This window comes from Coregonus clupeaformis, unplaced genomic scaffold, assembly GCF_020615455.1.
Source record: "Coregonus clupeaformis isolate EN_2021a unplaced genomic scaffold, ASM2061545v1 scaf0170, whole genome shotgun sequence".
NCBI classification, from domain to species: Eukaryota; Metazoa; Chordata; class Actinopteri; order Salmoniformes; family Salmonidae; genus Coregonus; species Coregonus clupeaformis.
This window is the reverse complement of record NW_025533625.1, coordinates 375001-392473: the sequence shown is the minus strand read 5'-3', so window position 1 is coordinate 392473 and position 17473 is coordinate 375001. Positions and strand designations below refer to the sequence as shown.

Here is a 17473-nt window from a genome sequence, read left to right as displayed (position 1 = left end):
AGAGCGGTAACTTGGCTCACCAGTAAAGTTATTTTGTCTTTGTCCTCAGCCTGGCTCTCCACTCTCCTTAACCTGTCGTTTGTTTTGTCTTTAGTTTCGGACATATCTCCCAACCTGCCTGCCTTCCTGCCTGTCGGTCTGCCTGCCTGCCTGCCTGCCTGCCTGCCTGCCTGCCTGCCTGCCTCAGCCTCTCCTTCCTCCGGAGCCGACTAGCCCACTCTGTTCCTTTACTTCAGTTGTTTTTGGACTAAGACAATTTTAACTTTGATTAAATATTTTTGTTTCTTCCACTCCCTTTGTCGTGTTGTTTCTCTGAGTGCTGGGTTGAACCATAGCCTAACAGAACGATCTGGCCATGGACCCAACAGAGAAACAGCACGGGGCAAACAAAGACAGCTTCCAACAAGCTATCCAGGCTCAAGGAACGTTGCTAGGACAGCATGACCAGTTGATTCGGACTCTTGTGGAAGATAATCATCAACTGCTGAACCAGGTGACTCAGTTAACTACACACGTCTCTAAATTGTCTGTTATCAGTTCTCCATCTCTCTCTGACCCCCAGTTTGATGCACCCCAAGTTGTTTCCTCGGACACTAGGCAGGCTTCGTTCCGTCGGGAACCCCCTGTCACGTCGCCTGAACCGTTCAATGGAGAATTGGACAAGTGCCGGGGATTTTTGCTTCAGTGTGACTTGATTTTTCGGCAGAGACCACTGTCGTTTTCTACTGATTCATCTAAGGTACATTATGTTCTGGGGCTGTTAAGAGGGAAAGCTCTGGTTTGGGCTGAGGCTGTGTGCTCAGATCAAACTTTGACTGGATTGACTTTTGCTGATTTCTCTGCTAAATTGAAGACTGTTTTTGACCATCCTGACCATGTGGGTAATTCCTCCAAGATACTTTTTAATTTGAGGCAGGGTTCTAACAGTGTGGCAGAGTACTCTATTGAGTTCTGGACGTTGGCAGCGGACTCCAAGTGGAACAATGTGGCACTTCAAGGAGCATTTCTAAACGGTTTGAATGAAGCCATTAAGGATGAACTGGCTGCTCGTGATGAGCCACATGATTTACATTCTCTCGTTTCCCTGTCCATCAAGCTAGACAATCGGTTGCGGGAGAGGCGTCGGGAGAGAGGCGATCGGCCACATCTAGGAGGACGAGTTCCCCAGCCTACAACCACTCGAGTCTCGCCTCTCCGGAGTCGGCAGCTTCTTGTTCCTGATTCCATCCCGAGCACAGAGGAGGAACCTATGCAAGTGGGTCGAGCTCGACTACCTCCAGCAGAGCGGCAACGGCGCCTCCAGGCGGGTGAGTGCCTGTACTGTGGAGACGCCACACACATTCTGGCTACATGCCCTAAGCGGCCAAAAGACAAGGCTCGCTCGTAACGGTGGGTCTACTTGCGAGCCCAGAGTTAGATCCTGAACCCATCATTCCCCGATTACAAGTACCTGTAACCTTACGTTTCCAGAGTCATTCCCTGCCACTCTCAGCTCTCATAGACTCAGGTGCAGAAGATAACTTTATTAGCCACCAGTTCGTTACACAAGCTCGTATCCCCATGGAGCCACTACCTACCCCCATTCGGGTCACAGCCCTTGATAGGCGCCTCCTCGCGGAGATAACTCATCAAACCACCCCCCGTTTCCCTAGTGATTTCTGGCAATCATTGTGAAAGCATTCAGCTAAGAGTTATGTCTGGCTCAGCTACCTCCCTAATCCTTGGCTTCCCCTGGTTGGCTCTTCACAACCCACAAATTGATTGGACACGTCACACCATTCTCAGTTGGAGCACTAACTGCCATTCCGAGTGCCTGAGGTCAGCGGTTCCCCCCACTAAGTGTAACCCAACTCCTCCCTCAGCTCCTCTTGATCTGTCATCTGTCCCCAAAGAATACCATGACTTAGCGGAGGTTTTCAGTAAGGACAAGGCTCTGTCTCTACCACCACATAGGCCTTATGATTGCCCTATTGAACTGCTTCCTGGTGCTCCCTTGCCCTCTAGTCGGTTATACAATCTGTCCCGACCGGAAAGAGAGGCAATGGAGCAGTACATTGGTGATTCTCTGGTCTCGGGCATAATCCGTCCCTCGTCGTCTCCTTTGGGTGCAGGTTTCTTTTTCGTGGAAAAGAAGGACAAGTCGTTACGCCCCTGTATCGATTTCAGGGGTTTAAACAACATAACTGTTAAAAACAAGTATCCCCTTCCACTCATCAACTCAGCTTTTGAACCTCTGCATGGCGCCACAGTGTTTTCCAAGCTCGACCTCAGGAATGCTTATCACCTTGTCCGAATCCGAAAGGGAGATGAGTGGAAAACCGCTTTCAACACTCCACTGGGACATTTTGAGTATTTGGTCATGCCCTTTGGGCTTTCAAATGCCCCTGCGGTTTTCCAAGCCATGGTGAACGATGTTCTTAGGGATTTTTTGAACCGTTTTGTCTTTGTATACCTGGATGACATTCTTGTTTTTTCCAAGTCACCCGAGGAGCATGAGTCACACGTCCGTCAAGTCCTTCAACGGCTCTTGGAGAACAAGCTGTACGTCAAAGCAGAGAAGTGTGAGTTCCACAAACAGTCTACATCGTTCCTTGGATTCATAATTGAGAGCGGGCAGGTGAAGGCGGACCCCGAGAAGATCCGGGCAGTGACGGAATGGCCCACACCCACCACCCGTAAGCAACTTCAACGATTTTTGGGCTTTGCTAACTTCTACCGTAGATTCATTAAGGGTTTTAGTAGAGTGGTGGCACCCCTTACAAGACTCACATCTCCTAAAGTCCCTTTTCGGTGGTCCCCTGAGGCGGAGCAGGCGGTAGGGGTTTTGAAGGAACTGTTTTCCACCTCCCCCGTGTTGATACACCCCAATACCTCTCTGCAGTTTGTTGTGGAGGTGGACGCGTCGGACTCAGGTGTGGGAGCAGTCCTCTCCCAGCGCTCCCCCACTGACCAAAAGCTTCACCCCTGTGCTTTTTTCTCCAAGAAATTGTCACCCACAGAACGGAATTACGACGTTGGAAACCGGGAACTGCTGGCGGTCAAGCTTGCACTGGAAGAATGGCGGCACTGGCTGGATGGAGCTGAACTGCCGTTTGTGGTCTGGACTGACCACAAAAACTTGGCTTACATCCAAGCCACTAAGAGACTCAACTCACGCCAAGCCAGATGGGCCCTGTTTTTTAGTAGGTTTAACTTTATTCTTACATACAGACCGGGGTCAAGAAATGTTAAACCAGATGCTTTGTCCCGCCAGTTTGCTGACCCTTCGGAGACCAGCGAGCCTGAGGCAGTCCTGCCTTCCTCATGCGTCGTGGCGGCTGTTCAGTGGGAGATCGAGTCTCTTGTGAAGACTGCACTTGCCACGGACCCGGGACCGGGTGATGGACCTCCCAACCTACTCTTTGTTCCCGAGACGGTCCGGTCTCAGGTGTTGCAGTGGATTCACACCTCCCGTTTTGCTGGTCACCCTGGGATGAGACGCACGTTGACGCTGCTTAGGAGACATTTTTGGTGGCCTTCAATGGAAACTGACGTTCGGGCTTTTGTGGCAGCCTGTTCAACCTGTGCTCAGGGCAAAGCCTCCCATCAGTCCCCTTCGGGGCTGCTGCTACCCCTCCCAGTTCCCAGCCGTCCCTGGTCCCACATTGCCATGGATTTTGTCACCGGCCTACCCAAGTCTGAAGGTAATGATACTATACTTACCATTGTGGACAGATTCTCTAAATCTGTCCACTATATAGCATTACCAAAATTACCGTCTGCCAGTGAGACAGCGGACCTCCTAGTCCAACATGTATTCCGTCCCCATGGAATACCTGTGGACATCGTATCTGATAGAGGCCCACAGTTTACTTCCCGTGTTTGGAAGGTTTTCTGTTCTGCTTTGGGTGCTTCCGTTAGTCTGTCCTCAGGGTTTCATCCCCAGACCAACGGTCAAACAGAAAGAGCCAATCAAAACCTCGAAGCAACCCTTCGTTGTGTGGCTGCTCAACATCCATCATCCTGGGCCAAACATCTGCCCTGGATAGAGTACGCCCACAACTCCCTCACCGCCTCTGCCACCGGTCTTTCACCCTTCGAGGTTACCATGGGTTATCAACCCCCTCTGTTTCCTGCTCAGGAGAAGGAATTGGCTGTTCCTTCGGTTCAGGAGAACCTCCGCCGCTGCCAGAGAGTGTGGAGCGACGCTCGGGAAGCATTGCTTCGGACCACCGACAGGAACAAGACAACAGCGGATAGGAGCAGGACTCCCGCACCTGTGTTTCATCCTGGTCAAGAGGTTTGGCTGTCATCTAAGAACGTACCTCTTCGTGCCAAATCACGCAAGCTGTCTCCTCGGTACCTGGGTCCGTTTGTGGTGGAGTCCATCATTAACCCCGCTGCGGTTCGTTTGAAGTTGCCTTCAGCCATGAAGATACACCCTACTTTCCACGTCTCCCAACTGAAACCTGTGTCCTCCAGCCTTTTGTGTCCGCCGGTTGATCCACCTCCACCTGTTCGCCTCATTGACGACCATCCGGCCTACACCGTCAGTAGGCTCCTGGACTCTCGGAGGCGGGGTAGGGGTCTCCAATACCTAGTCGATTGGGAAGGTTATGGACCAGAGGAGAGGTCTTGGGTCCCTAAGCGTTTTGTGTTGGATCCTCAGCTGATCACGGACTTCCATCACGACAACCCTGACAGGCCTGGTGGGTCGCCAGGTGGCGACCATTGAGGGGGGTACTGTTATGTGGGCAGCTTGTCTCTCCCTTTTCTGTTTCCCTTCCTCCTTGTTTTGTCCCCTCTTTTTCTGTTGTATCTGTATGTGTGTTTGTCCCCTTTATGTGGGTGTGTCTGGAGTGGATCAGGGGCGTGCTCAGGATCTGCCTCTCCTGTGCAGCTGCGGGTTGTTTCCAGTGATTCCTGCCTACGCAGCTGCATCCTATTCTCTCATCAACCTGCACTACTTATTCCTGGGCATGGCTCTCCACCGGCGCCAGATCGTTGTTCTTACCAGAGCGGTAACTTGGCTCACCAGTAAAGTTATTTTGTCTTTGTCCTCAGCCTGGCTCTCCACTCTCCTTAACCTGTCGTTTGTTTTGTCTTTAGTTTCGGACATATCTCCCAACCTGCCTGCCTTCCTGCCTGTCGGTCTGCCTGCCTGCCTGCCTGCCTGCCTGCCTGCCTGCCTGCCTGCCTGCCTCAGCCTCTCCTTCCTCCGGAGCCGACTAGCCCACTCTGTTCCTTTACTTCAGTTGTTTTTGGACTAAGACAATTTTAACTTTGATTAAATATTTTTGTTTCTTCCACTCCCTTTGTCGTGTTGTTTCTCTGAGTGCTGGGTTGAACCATAGCCTAACATCCAGGCTGTGTGTTAGTCAGATTAATAACAACAGAGATATTTTATACATGTCTTATCTACAGACTGTGTGTTAGTCAGATTAATAACAACAGAGATATTTTATACATGTCTTATCTACAGACTGTGTGTTAGTCAGATTAATAACAACAGAGATATTTTATACATGTCTTATCTACAGACTGTGTGTTAGTCAGATTAATAACAACAGAGATATTTTATACATGTCTTATCTCCAGACTGTGTGTTAGTCAGATTAATAACAACAGAGATATTTTATACATGTCTTATCTACAGACTGTGTGTTAGTCAGATTAATAACAACAGAGATATTTTATACATGTCTTATCTCCAGACTGTGTGTTAGTCAGATTAATAACAACAGAGATATTTTATACATGTCTTATCTACAGACTGTGTGTTAGTCAGATTAATAACAACAGAGATATTTTATACATGTCTTATCTACAGACTGTGTGTTAGTCAGATTAATAACAACAGAGATATTTTATACATGTCTTATCTCCAGACTGTGTGTTAGTCAGATTAATAACAACAGAGATATTTTATACATGTCTTATCTACAGACTGTGTGTTAGTCAGATTAATAACAACAAAGATGGTAAGAACACACTAATTGCAAGAGGATAACTAGTTACTAAAACTAGCGCTGTGATTGGAGCGTTTCGGCTTCCGCAGCTGCGCAGACACGGGGGGGATCTCGCTGGATCTTGTCATCTGGAAGGAAAGAGAGAACAGCGGAGGACGCGAACACTCAAGAGGTGAGCGATGTGGAACGTCGAGAATGTATTTCTCTTGAATAAAAGGGAACTGCGTTTCACTGCGTTACCGTTATATCGGACACACGAGTAGAGTAAACGGTTACGTGTCTCTGGCGTGAATAGGCGACTAACTTTTTCATATTCCTTTAGGCAAACGCGTCGGTGTTGTTGGTCGAGTTGGGGTTTGACGTGTTGTAAAGTCGGGGGGAGGTGAGGGGAGGGAGGGGGAGAGAGAGAGATGAGAGGGGAGGGAGGGAGAGAGAGGGGGGGCTGCGACGACAGATGAGCACGTCTCTCTCCCCTCCCCTCCTCTCATCTCTCTCTCTCCCCCTCTCTCCCCTCCGTCTGAACCCAATACAACTTTCTCTGTATACAATTGTTCAGCCTGCATTGACGATGTGTTCGGAACTGGTGACCCTTTTAACTCGAGCTACACTGTTGCAGAAATCCTTCACAGGCCCTGTGCTTTGCAACAGACCGTGGCGGGCTAACTAGCGGAGTAGTAATTATATGCCATTTAGCAGACGCTTTTATCCAAAGCGATTTACAGTCATGCGTGCATACATTTTTTGTTGTTGTGTAAGGGTGGTCCCGGGGTTCGAACCCACTACCTTGGCGTTACAAGCGCCGTGCTTGGGTAGCCTTCTCGACGGTGTCAGTAGTATTGCACTGTGATTACGCCTTTACCCTATCAGTGTGACGGTGTGCTGTAGGCTAGTCTAGTTAGATCACAGAACACTATTGACTTGACCACTGTAGGGACCTGCGCTACTCTGTGGATGGGAGTTGAGTCGTGGGAAGTATGGAGGCGAGCCTACCGATGACCCCCCCCCCCCCTGTGATGGTATTCACAGCGGTGTGTTGGGCTTTAAGGCGGCAGTATGGAGGGGTTTTAGGGGCGACCCGACCAAATTCACATAGAAGTGTGAGTTATAGATCTGTCGTTCTCACTAACCACGTTTCCATCCGCAGTTTATTTTTATTTTTTATGCAGGTAAAGTCAAACCATTGCAGTTTATTAGGCTACAGATTAAACTGCTAAATGACTAAAATGTAAAATGTAAATTAAATAAAATGATGATGAACTTCACAGGTTGGTGAAAGTGCACGGTGATCTTGATGCTCCCTTTCAAATAAATATCGAGGGGTCTGATTCTGATGACGTGATTATCAACGCTTGACTGCCATGTGACAAATAAAACATATTCTTGCTCTTATCCATAATAATCTCATTTTGTAGACCACCCCCCCACAGCCCACCCGCACTAATTTCCATGTAAAAAGGCCAATGAGCATCAACATGTGACGTTCATAGGAGCATGTTAAATAGGGTGTCAAATGAAAGCTAAGAGTCCATTTTGTGTCGTTGTTGAAATTATGGTGTATAGATATACATTTTTCAACCATCCCCCCCAAAAAAATTAGGAATAAGCAAAGGGCTTTGATTTCTGGTCCTCTGTAGCTCAATTGGTAGAACACGGCGCTTGTAACGCCAGGGTAGTGGGTTCGATCCCCGGGACCACCCACACTTAAAAATGTATGCGCACATGACTGTAAGTCGCTTTGGATAAAAGCGTCTGCTAAATGGCATATTATTATTATTATTATTATTATTTCTGGTCAAACAGATACAGAAGACAAAAGAAAACCTCCCAAACTAAACTGATATTAGTTGGCAGGGGTCTTTACGTCAACATTATTGTGTTTTGATGTATTTCCCATACCTTTTAAGACTTTTTCTGGTAGATGTTTTCTAAGACCCCTTTTCAGAGTTTAAGAAACGTTGCCTTGTGCCTTGAAATTCCGTTACCAAAAACCCACATATCTTCACACTGGCGACCCCCCCCAAAACCCATTCTCACTTTGAGGACCACTGCGCTAGCTCACCAGACCTGAGTTGATTGACAGTTTGCTGGTCCAAGTGTGCGTTTCACATGCTAATTTGTTGCACGTTTTCTTTGCAAGTCGATGCTGCGACTACTGTCTCTGGCTGTGTCGAGAGTAGTCTACGGAGACTCTGTGCTACAAAATGAGTGACAAAATATTACAAAGCCTGGCCAGATAATTTCAAGTAATCAGTTTTCAAATCAAAGTCGAGTCCTGAGGCTCCAAGTCCAACTCAAGTCTCAAGTTATCAGATTTGTGATCGAGTCCAAGTCATTGACTCGAGTCCACAGCTCTTACAGTGATGCATTTATGTGTAGTACAGATCAGGGATCCATTACTTACTGTACTTTAATGAAATGTGTCACAGCTGACACTCCATTCTTTCAGCAGCTGTCGTTGAATGTTAATTCGGAGCAGATGTTTAACAGAGTTTTAGGAAAACGTGGACACACTAAAATTGTCTTGCATCTGCACAGTTCCCTACAGTAAATGTTTTTGTAAAATGTTCAGTTTAAATTTTTTAAAGTAGTCCTTCTGCATAGAGTTGTATGGTTTGTTAAACTTTGAAATCAATGTGTTTTTTGTTTGGCATACATTTTAAGTGAAAAATGTGAGTTACAGTGCAACTGTGCTGTTTGTCTTTCTGTTAATGGCCTGTTTATGTTGCAAGGGGTTCTGGGAAATGAAGATAAATAACATTCCTGTGAATAACTTTCCTGTGTTCTGAAGATTATCAATGTTATGGCCTGCAAACTTGGACACTGAACCTCAGAGTTTTCTGAATGATGACTCCTTGGATAAAAGGAGAGGTAGAGTGGGTTTCTGTGCATCTTGTGCACTTTTGCCATGCACAGTCTCTCTCTCTCCTTCTCTCTCTCCTTCTCTCTCTCTCCTTCTCTCTCTCTCTCTCTCTCTCTCTCTCTCTCTCTCTCTCTCTCTCTCTCTCTCTCTCTCTCTCTCTCTCTCTCTCTCTCTCTCTCTCTCTCTCTCTCTCTCTCTCTCTCTCTCTCTCTCTCTCTCTCTCTCTCTCTCTCTCTCTCTGTCTCTCTCTGTCTCTCTCTCTCTGTCTCTCTCTCTCTGTCTCTCTCTCTCTCTCTCTCTCTCTCTCTCTCTCTCTCTCTCTCTCTCTCTCTCTCTCTCTCTCTCTCTCTCTCTCTCTCTCTCTCTCTCTCTCTCTCTCTTTCTCTCTCTCTTTCTCTCTCTCTCTTTCCCCTGTGTCTCCTCCAGCCCTTTCCACTGTTTCTTTGGCTCTCTCTCTGGTGTGTGTGTGTCTAGGGGACATGATGTCATTGCTAATAGCAGAGAGCTCTCTGGTTGTTAAGTTATTTTATATTTCAACCCTTCCCCTTCCCCTTCCCCTTCCCCTTCCCCCTCTCTCTCTCTCTCTCTCTCTCTCTCTCTCTCTCTGTCTCTGTCTCTCTCTCTCAGTCTCAGAGTCTTTCTCTCTCTCTCTCTCTCTCTCTCTCTCTCTCTCTCTGTCTCTCTCTGTCTCTCTCTCTGTCTCTGTCTCTCTCTCTCTCTCCCCCTCTCTCTCTCTCTCTCTCTCTCTCTCTCTCTCTCTCTCTCTCTCTGTCTCTCTCTCTCTCTCTCTCTCTCTCTCTCTCTCTCTCTCTCTCTCTCTCTCTCTCTCTCTCTCTCTCTCTCTCTCTCTCTCTCTCTCTCTCTCTCTCTCTCTCTCTCTCTCTCTCTCTCCCCCTCCTCTCTCTCTCTCTCTCTCTCTCTCTCTCTCTCTCCCTCTCTCAATTCATTTCAATTCAATTTCAGTTCAATTTAAGGGTTTTATTGGCATGGGAAACGTATGTTAACATTGCCAAAGCAAGTGAAATAGATGATAAACAAAAGTGAAATAAACAATAAATATTAACAGTAAACATAGCAAGGCTATACTCACTGAGTCTGTACATAGTCAAAGCTTTCCTTCATTTTGGGTCAGTCACAGTGGTCAGGTATTCTGCCACTGTGTACTCTCTGTTTAGGGCCAAATACCATTCTAGTTTTATTGTTAATTCTTTCCAATGTGTCAAGTAGTTCTCTTTTTGTTTTCTCATGATTTGGTTGGGTCTAATTGTGTTGCTGTCCTGGGGCTCTGTGGGGTCTGTTTGTGTTTGTGAACAGAGCCCCAGGACCAGCTTGCTTAGGGGACTCTTCTCCAGGTTCATCTCTCTGTAGGTGATGGCTTTGTTATGGAAGGTTTGGGAATCACTTCCTTTTAGGTGGTTGTAGAATTGAATGGCCCTTTTCTGGATTTTGATCATTAGCGGGTATCGGCCTAATTCTGCTCTGCATGCATTATTTGGTGTTTTACGTTGTACACAGAGGATATTTTTGCAGAATTCTGCATGCAGAGTCTCAATTTGGTGTTTGTCCCATTTTGTGAATTCTTGGTTGGTGAGTGGACCCCAGACCTCACAACCATAAAGGGCAATGGGTTCTATAACTGATTCAAGTATTTTCAGCCAGATCCTAATTGGTATGTCGAATTTTATGTTCCTTTTGATGGCGTACAAGGCCGTTCTTGCCTTGCCTCTCAGATCGTTCACAGCTTTGTGGAAGTTACCTGTGGCGCTGATGTTTAGGCCGAGGTATGTATAGTTTTTTGTTTGCTCTAGGGCAACGGTGTCTAGATGGAATTTGTATTTGTCATCCTGGCAACTGAACATTTCTTGGAACACCATTATTTTTGTCTTACTGAGATTTACTGTCAGGGCCCAGGTCTGACAGAATCTGTGCAGAAGATCTAGGTGCTGCTGTAGGCCCTCCTTGGTTGTTGACAGAAGCATCAGATCATCAGCAAACAGTAGACATTTGATTTCAGATTCTAGTAGGGTGAGGCCGGGTGCTGCAGACTGTTCTAGTGCCCTCGCCAATTCATTGATATATATGTTGAAGAGGGTGGGGCTCAAGTTGCATCCCTGTCTCACCCCACGGCCCTGTGGAAAGAAATGTGTGTGTTTTTTGCCAATTTTAACCGTTGTTTGTGTACATGGATTTTATAATGTCGTATGTTTTTCCCCCAACACCGCTTTCCATCAATTTGTATAGCAGACCCTCATGCCAAATTGAGGCAAAAGCTTTTTTGAAATCAACAAAGCATGAGAAGACTTTGCCTTTGTTTTGTTTTGTTTGTCAATTAGGGTGTGCAGGGTGAATACGTGGTCTGTCGTACGGTCATTTGGTAAAAAGCCAATTTGATATTTGCTCAGTACATTGTTTTCACTGAGGAAATGTAGGAGTCTGCTGTTAATGATAATGCAGAGGATTTTACCACGGTAGTTATTGGGGTCAAATTTGTCTCTACTTTTGTGGATTGGGGTGATCAGTCCTTGGTTCCAAATATTGGGGAAGATTCCAGGAGTTAAAACCTACAAGAGGGTAGCTATCCAGGAACAGGGTTGGAGTTAAAACCTACAGGAGGGTATCTCTCCAGGAACAGGGTTGGAGTTAAAACCTACAGGAGGGTGTCTCTCCAGGAACAGGGTTGGAGTTAAAACCTACAGGAGGGCATCTCTCCAGGAACAGGGTTGGAGTTAAAACCTACTGGAGGGTATCTCTCCAGGAGCAGGGTTGGAGTTAAAACCTACAGGAGGGTGTCTCTCCAGGAGCAGGGTTGGAGTTTAAACCTACAGGAGGGTATCTCTCCAGGAGCAGGGTTGGAGTTAAAACCTACAGGAGGGTAGCTCTCCAGGAACAGGGTTGGAGTTAAAACCTACAGGAGGGTATCTCTCCAGGAGCAGGGTTGGAGTTAAAACCTACAGGAGGGTAGCTATCCAGGAACAGGGTTGGAGTTAAAACCTACAGGAGGGTATCTCTCCAGGAGCAGGGTTGGAGTTAAAACCTACAGGAGGGTATCTCTCCAGGAACAGGGTTGGAGTTAAAACCTACAGGAGGGTATCTCTCCAGGAGCAGGGTTGGAGTTAAAACCTACAGGAGGGTATCTCTCCAGGAGCAGGGTTGGAGTTAAAACCTACAGGAGGGTATCTCTCCAGGAGCAGGGTTGGAGTTAAAACCTACAGGAGGGTATCTCTCCAGGAGCAGGGTTGGAGTTAAAACCTACAGGAGGGTATCTCTCCAGGAGCAGGGTTGGAGTTAAAACCTACAGGAGGGTATCTCTCCAGGAACAGGGTTGGAGTTAAAACCTACAGGAGGGTATCTCTCTAGGAGCAGGGTTGGAGTTAAAACCTACAGGAGGGTATCTCTCCAGGAGCAGGGTTGGAGTTAAAACCTACAGGAGGGTGTCTCTCCAGGAACAGGGTTGGAGTTAAAACCTACAGGAGGGTAGCTATCCAGGAACAGGGTTGGAGTTAAAACCTACAGGAGGGTAGCTCTCCAGGAACAGGGTTGGAGTTAAAACCTACAGGAGGGTATCTCTCCAGGAGCAGGGTTGGAGTTAAAACCTACAGGAGGGTATCTCTCCAGGAGCAGGGTTGGAGTCAAAACCTACAGGAGGGTATCTCTCCAGGAGCAGGGTTGGAGTTAAAACCTACAGGAGGGTATCTCTCCAGGAGCAGGGTTGGAGTTAAAACCTACAGGAGGGTATCTCTCCAGGAGCAGGGTTGGAGTTAAAACCTACAGGAGGGTGTCTCTCCAGGAACAGGGTTGGAGTTAAAACCTACAGGAGGGTAGCTCTCCAGGAACAGGGTTGGAGTTAAAACCTACAGGAGGGTAGCTCTCCAGGAACAGGGTTGGAGTTAAAACCTACAGGAGGGTATCTCTCCAGGAGCAGGGTTGGAGTTAAAACCTACAGGAGGGTATCTCTCCAGGAGCAGGGTTGGAGTTAAAACCTACAGGAGGGTATCTCTCCAGGAGCAGGGTTGGAGTCAAAACCTACAGGAGGGTATCTCTCCAGGAGCAGGGTTGGAGTTAAAACCTACAGGAGGGTATCTCTCCAGGAGCAGGGTTGGAGTTAAAACCTACAGGAGGGTATCTCTCCAGGAGCAGGGTTGGAGTCAAAACCTACAGGAGGGTATCTCTCCAGGAGCAGGGTTGGAGTCAAAACCTACAGGAGGGTATCTCTCCAGGAGCAGGGTTGGAGTTAAAACCTACAGGAGGGTATCTCTCCAGGAGCAGGGTTGGAGTCAAAACCTACAGGAGGGTATCTCTCCAGGAGCAGGGTTGGAGTTAAAACCTACAGGAGGGTATCTCTCCAGGAGCAGGGTTGGAGTTAAAACCTACAGGAGGGTATCTCTCCAGGAGCAGGGTTGGGCTACCCTGGTCTAGATTCTGTGATGTCCTCTCAGATCACAGCTATATATAGGACCTACTGTCTAGACTCTGTGAAGAAACTCTGGGAGAAAGAGAGAGATGGAGGGAGAGAGAGAGAAGGGGCGGCAGGTAGCTTTAGTGGTTAAGAGCGTTGTGCCAGTAACCGAAAGGTCGATGGTTCTAATCCCCGAGCCGACTAGGTGAAAAGTCTGTCGATGTGCCCTTGAGCAAGGCACTTAACCCTAATTGCTCCTGTAAGTCGCTCTGGATAAGAGCGTCTGCTAAATTACTAAAATGTAGAAGGGAAGAACTTCATTCCTAGTTTCTGAGATCCAGTTCTCTTGGCATTTTGTGTGAGGTTTTGTGTGCTTCTCCTCTCCCCTCCCCTCCCCTCCCCTCCCCTCCTCTCCTCTCCCCTCCTCTCCTCTCCTCTCCCCTCCCCTCCCCTCCTCCTCCCCTCCCCCCCTCTCCTCTCCTCTCCTCTCCTCTCCTCTCCTCTCCTCTCCTCTCCTCTCCTCTCCTCTCCTCTCCTCTCCTCTCCTCTCCTCTCCTCTCCTCTCCTCTCCTCTCCTCTCCTCTCCCCTCCCCTCCCCTCCCCTCCCCTCCTCTCCTCTCCTCTCCTCTCCTCTCACTCAGAGACCACACCATAGGAAGATGATGACACACCCCCATGGCTAGGACACACCCCCACTGTCTGTTGAATACTAGCTACATACCATGGCTAGGACACACCCCCACCAAAACCTGTTTTTGCTTTGTCATTATGGGGTATTGTGTGTAGATTGTTGAGGAAAACAATTAATTTAATCCATTTTAGAATAAGGCTGTAATGTAACAAAATGTGGAAAAAGTCAAGGGGTCTGAATACTTTCCGAATGCACTGTAGATACCACTGTAGATACCACTGTAGATACCACTGTAGATACCACTGTAGATACCACTGTAGATACCACTGTAAGATACCACTGTAGATACCACTGTAGATACCACTGTAGATACCACTGTAAGATACCACTGTAGATACCACTGTAGATACCACTGTAGATACCACTGTAGATACCACTGTAAGATACCACTGTAGATACCACTGTAGATACCACTGTAGATACCACTGTAGATACCACTGTAGATACCACTGTAGATACCACTGTAGATACCACTGTAGATACCACTGTAGATACCACTGTAGATACCACTGTAGATACCACTGTAGATACCACTGTAGATACCACTGTAGATACCACTGTAGATACCACTGTAGATACCACTGTAGATACCACTGTAGATACCACTGTAGATACCACTGTAGATACCACTGTAAGATGGACCATGTCAACGTTAGTGTTGGAAGAACACAGTTCACATGCCACACCCCGAGACCGCGGAATGCACTGTTATCTTCACGTCTTTGATGTGTGTGTGTGTGTGTGTGTGCGGTAGTGTGTGTGTGTGTGTGTGTCTGTGTGAGTCCCAAATAGCACCCTATTCCCTATATAGTGCACTACTTTAGACCAGATAATGGCACCCTATTCCCTATATAGTGCACTACTTTAGACCAGAGAATGGCACCCTATTCCCTATATAGTGCACTACTTTAGACCAGAGAATGGCACCCTATTCCCTATATAGTGCACTACTTTAGACCAGAGAATGGCACCCTATTCCCTATATAGTGCACTACTTTTGACCAGAGAATGGCACCCTATTCCCTATATAGTGCACTACTTTTGACCAGAGAATGGCACCCTATTCCCTATATAGTGCACTACTTTTGACCAGAGAATGGCACCCTATTCCCTATATAGTGCACTACTTTTGACCAGAGTACTTTTGGGACACATGTTCTGTTGGTGTTGTTTTCTCTGTCTGCCTGGTGGACATGAAACCATCCATCTACATTCTCTAGCCACGTTGGGCTGTTTCCTTCTGTCTTTTACTGGTGGGAGGAGAGGAGAGGAGAGGAGAGGAGAGGAGAGGAGAGGAGAGGAGAGGAGAGGAGAGGAGAGGAGGATGTTATAAATCATAACCAGAGGAAAAGAAAGACAGTCTGTAGAGGGATTGGAACGTCTGAATACGTGTTTTCTTCACTTGGAAAGAGAACACATTTTATGGGGTTAGTTTCTCTCTCAATTACATTTCAATTTCAATTTAAGGGCTTTATTGGCATGGGAAACGTATGTTAACATTGCCAAAGCAAGTGAAGTAGATAATAAACAAAAGTGAAATAAGCAATAAATATTAACAGTAAACATTACACTCACAAAAGTTCCAAAAGAATAAAGACATTTCAAATGTCATATTATGTCTATATACAGTGTTGTAACGATGTGCAAATAGTTAAAGTACAAATGGGAAAATAAATCAACATAAATATGGGTTGTATTTACAATGGTGTTTGTTCTTCACTGGTTGCCCTTTTCTTGTGGCAACAGGTCACAAATCTTGCAGCTGTGATGGCACACTGTGGTATTTCACCCAGTAGATAAGGGAGTTTATCAAAATTGGGTTTGTTTTCTAATTCTTTGTGGATCGCTGTAATCGGAGGGAAATATGTGTCTCTAATATGGTCACACATTTGGCAGGAGGTTAGGAAGTGCAGCTCAGTTTCCACCTCATTTTGTGGGCAGTGTGCACATAGCCTGTCTTCTCTTGAGAGCCAGGTCTGCCTACGGCGGCCTTTCTCAATAACAAGGCTCTCTCTCTTTCTGTCTCTGTCTCTCTCTCTCTCTCTCTCTCTCTCTCTCTCTCTCTCTCTCTCATTCTCTCCCCCTCTTTCTCTCTCCCTGTCTCTCTCTCTCTCTCATTCTCTCCCCCTCTTTTTCTCTCCCTATCAATCTCTCTCTCTCTCTCTCTCTCTCTCTCTCTCTCTCTCTCTCTCTCTCTCTCTCTCTCTCTCTCTCTCTCTCTCTCTCTCTCTCTCTCTCTCTCTCTCTCTCTCTCTCTCTCTCTCTCTCTCTCTCTCTCTCTCTCTCTCTCTCTCTCTCTCTCTCTCTCTCTCTCTCTCTCTCTCTCTCTCTCTCTCTCTCTCTCTCTCTCTCTCTCTCTCTCTCTCTCTCTCTTTCTCTCTCTCTCTCTCTCTTCTCTCTCTCTCTCTCTCCCTCCCCCTCTCTCTCTCTCTCTCTCTCTCTCTCTCTGTCTCTCTCTCTCTGTCATCTCTCTCTCTTTCTCTCTCTCTCTCTCTCTGTCTCTCTCTCTCATTCTCTCCCCCTCTTTCTCTCTCCCTGTCTCTCTCTCTCACTCTCTCTCTCTCTCTCTCTCTCTCTCTCTCTCTCTCTCTCTCTCTCTCTCTCTCTCTCTCTCTCTCTCTCTCTCTCTCTCTCTTTCTCTCTTTTTGGTGTATGCAGCTGTTCTTTTTAATCTAGCTCGAGACAGATGACACACACACTCTCTCTCTCGGCCCCCCCACCGACAGTGAGCTGTTAGACACACAGAACTGAAATAGGTCAACAGGTCAGAGGTGAGAGGTCACTGTCTCATGGTGTCACATCAAGGCTCCTGTTACCTTCCCACCTTCCTCTGGGGGGAGGGGTGTGTGTTGTGTGTGTGTGTGTGTGTGTGTGTGTGTGTCCTAGTATGTGGGCTTGTTGCAACACTAGTGGAGCTTGACTTGTAATTTGGTCCCAGAATGCAACTTGTTTTTACACATTGTTTGTCCTCACTTGGCTCACTGTGTGTGTGTGTGTGTGTGTGTGTGTGTGTGTGTGTGTGTGTGTGTGTGTGTGTGTGTGTGTGTGTGTGTGTGTGTGTGCGCGTTCTTCATTCATTAAAGGACTGTGTTTGTTTCTTGCAGTCAGAAGCTGTCTTCCCGTTGAAGCCATAGGATTGGCTGAAGCAGAACTCCTCTGTCTGTGATTGGTCATCGAGGGTAGACTGTGATTGGCTGAGAACTCCAACATGGACCCACGCCATCCTGGAGTTACCAACAATCCTTAGCTCTATGGTAGGAACCTCAGTGTTTCCTAGCGACCGTCTCTGGGGGCAACCCTGACAGTTACAATTGTCAACATTCTTTTCTCTTTACAGATCTGAACTCTGACCTCTAACCCTGGCCTAGGACTGACCTCCTATCAGGTAACACACACACACACACACACACACACACACACACACACACACACACACACACACACACACACACACACACACACACACACACACACACACACACACACACACACACACACACACACACACACACACACACACACACACACACACATCACACACACACACATCACACACACACACACACACACACACACAC

At 47.2% G+C, this 17473-nt stretch overlaps 1 protein-coding gene across 4 annotated transcripts in view; it reads left to right on the top strand.

Annotated features, from left to right (window-relative positions):
• The first annotated feature begins 6051 nt into the window (after positions 1-6051).
• Positions 6052-17473, top strand: part of LOC121562231 (amyloid-beta A4 precursor protein-binding family B member 2-like) — a 112363-nt gene continuing 100941 nt past the window's right edge. For all 4 annotated transcript variants that reach the window (XM_045213913.1, XM_045213912.1, XM_045213911.1 and 1 more), the window contains exons 1-3: positions 6052-6120; positions 17000-17149; positions 17233-17280. The gene's annotated coding sequence lies outside the window, so the exon portion shown is untranslated. The remainder of the gene's footprint in view (positions 6121-16999; positions 17150-17232; positions 17281-17473) is intronic.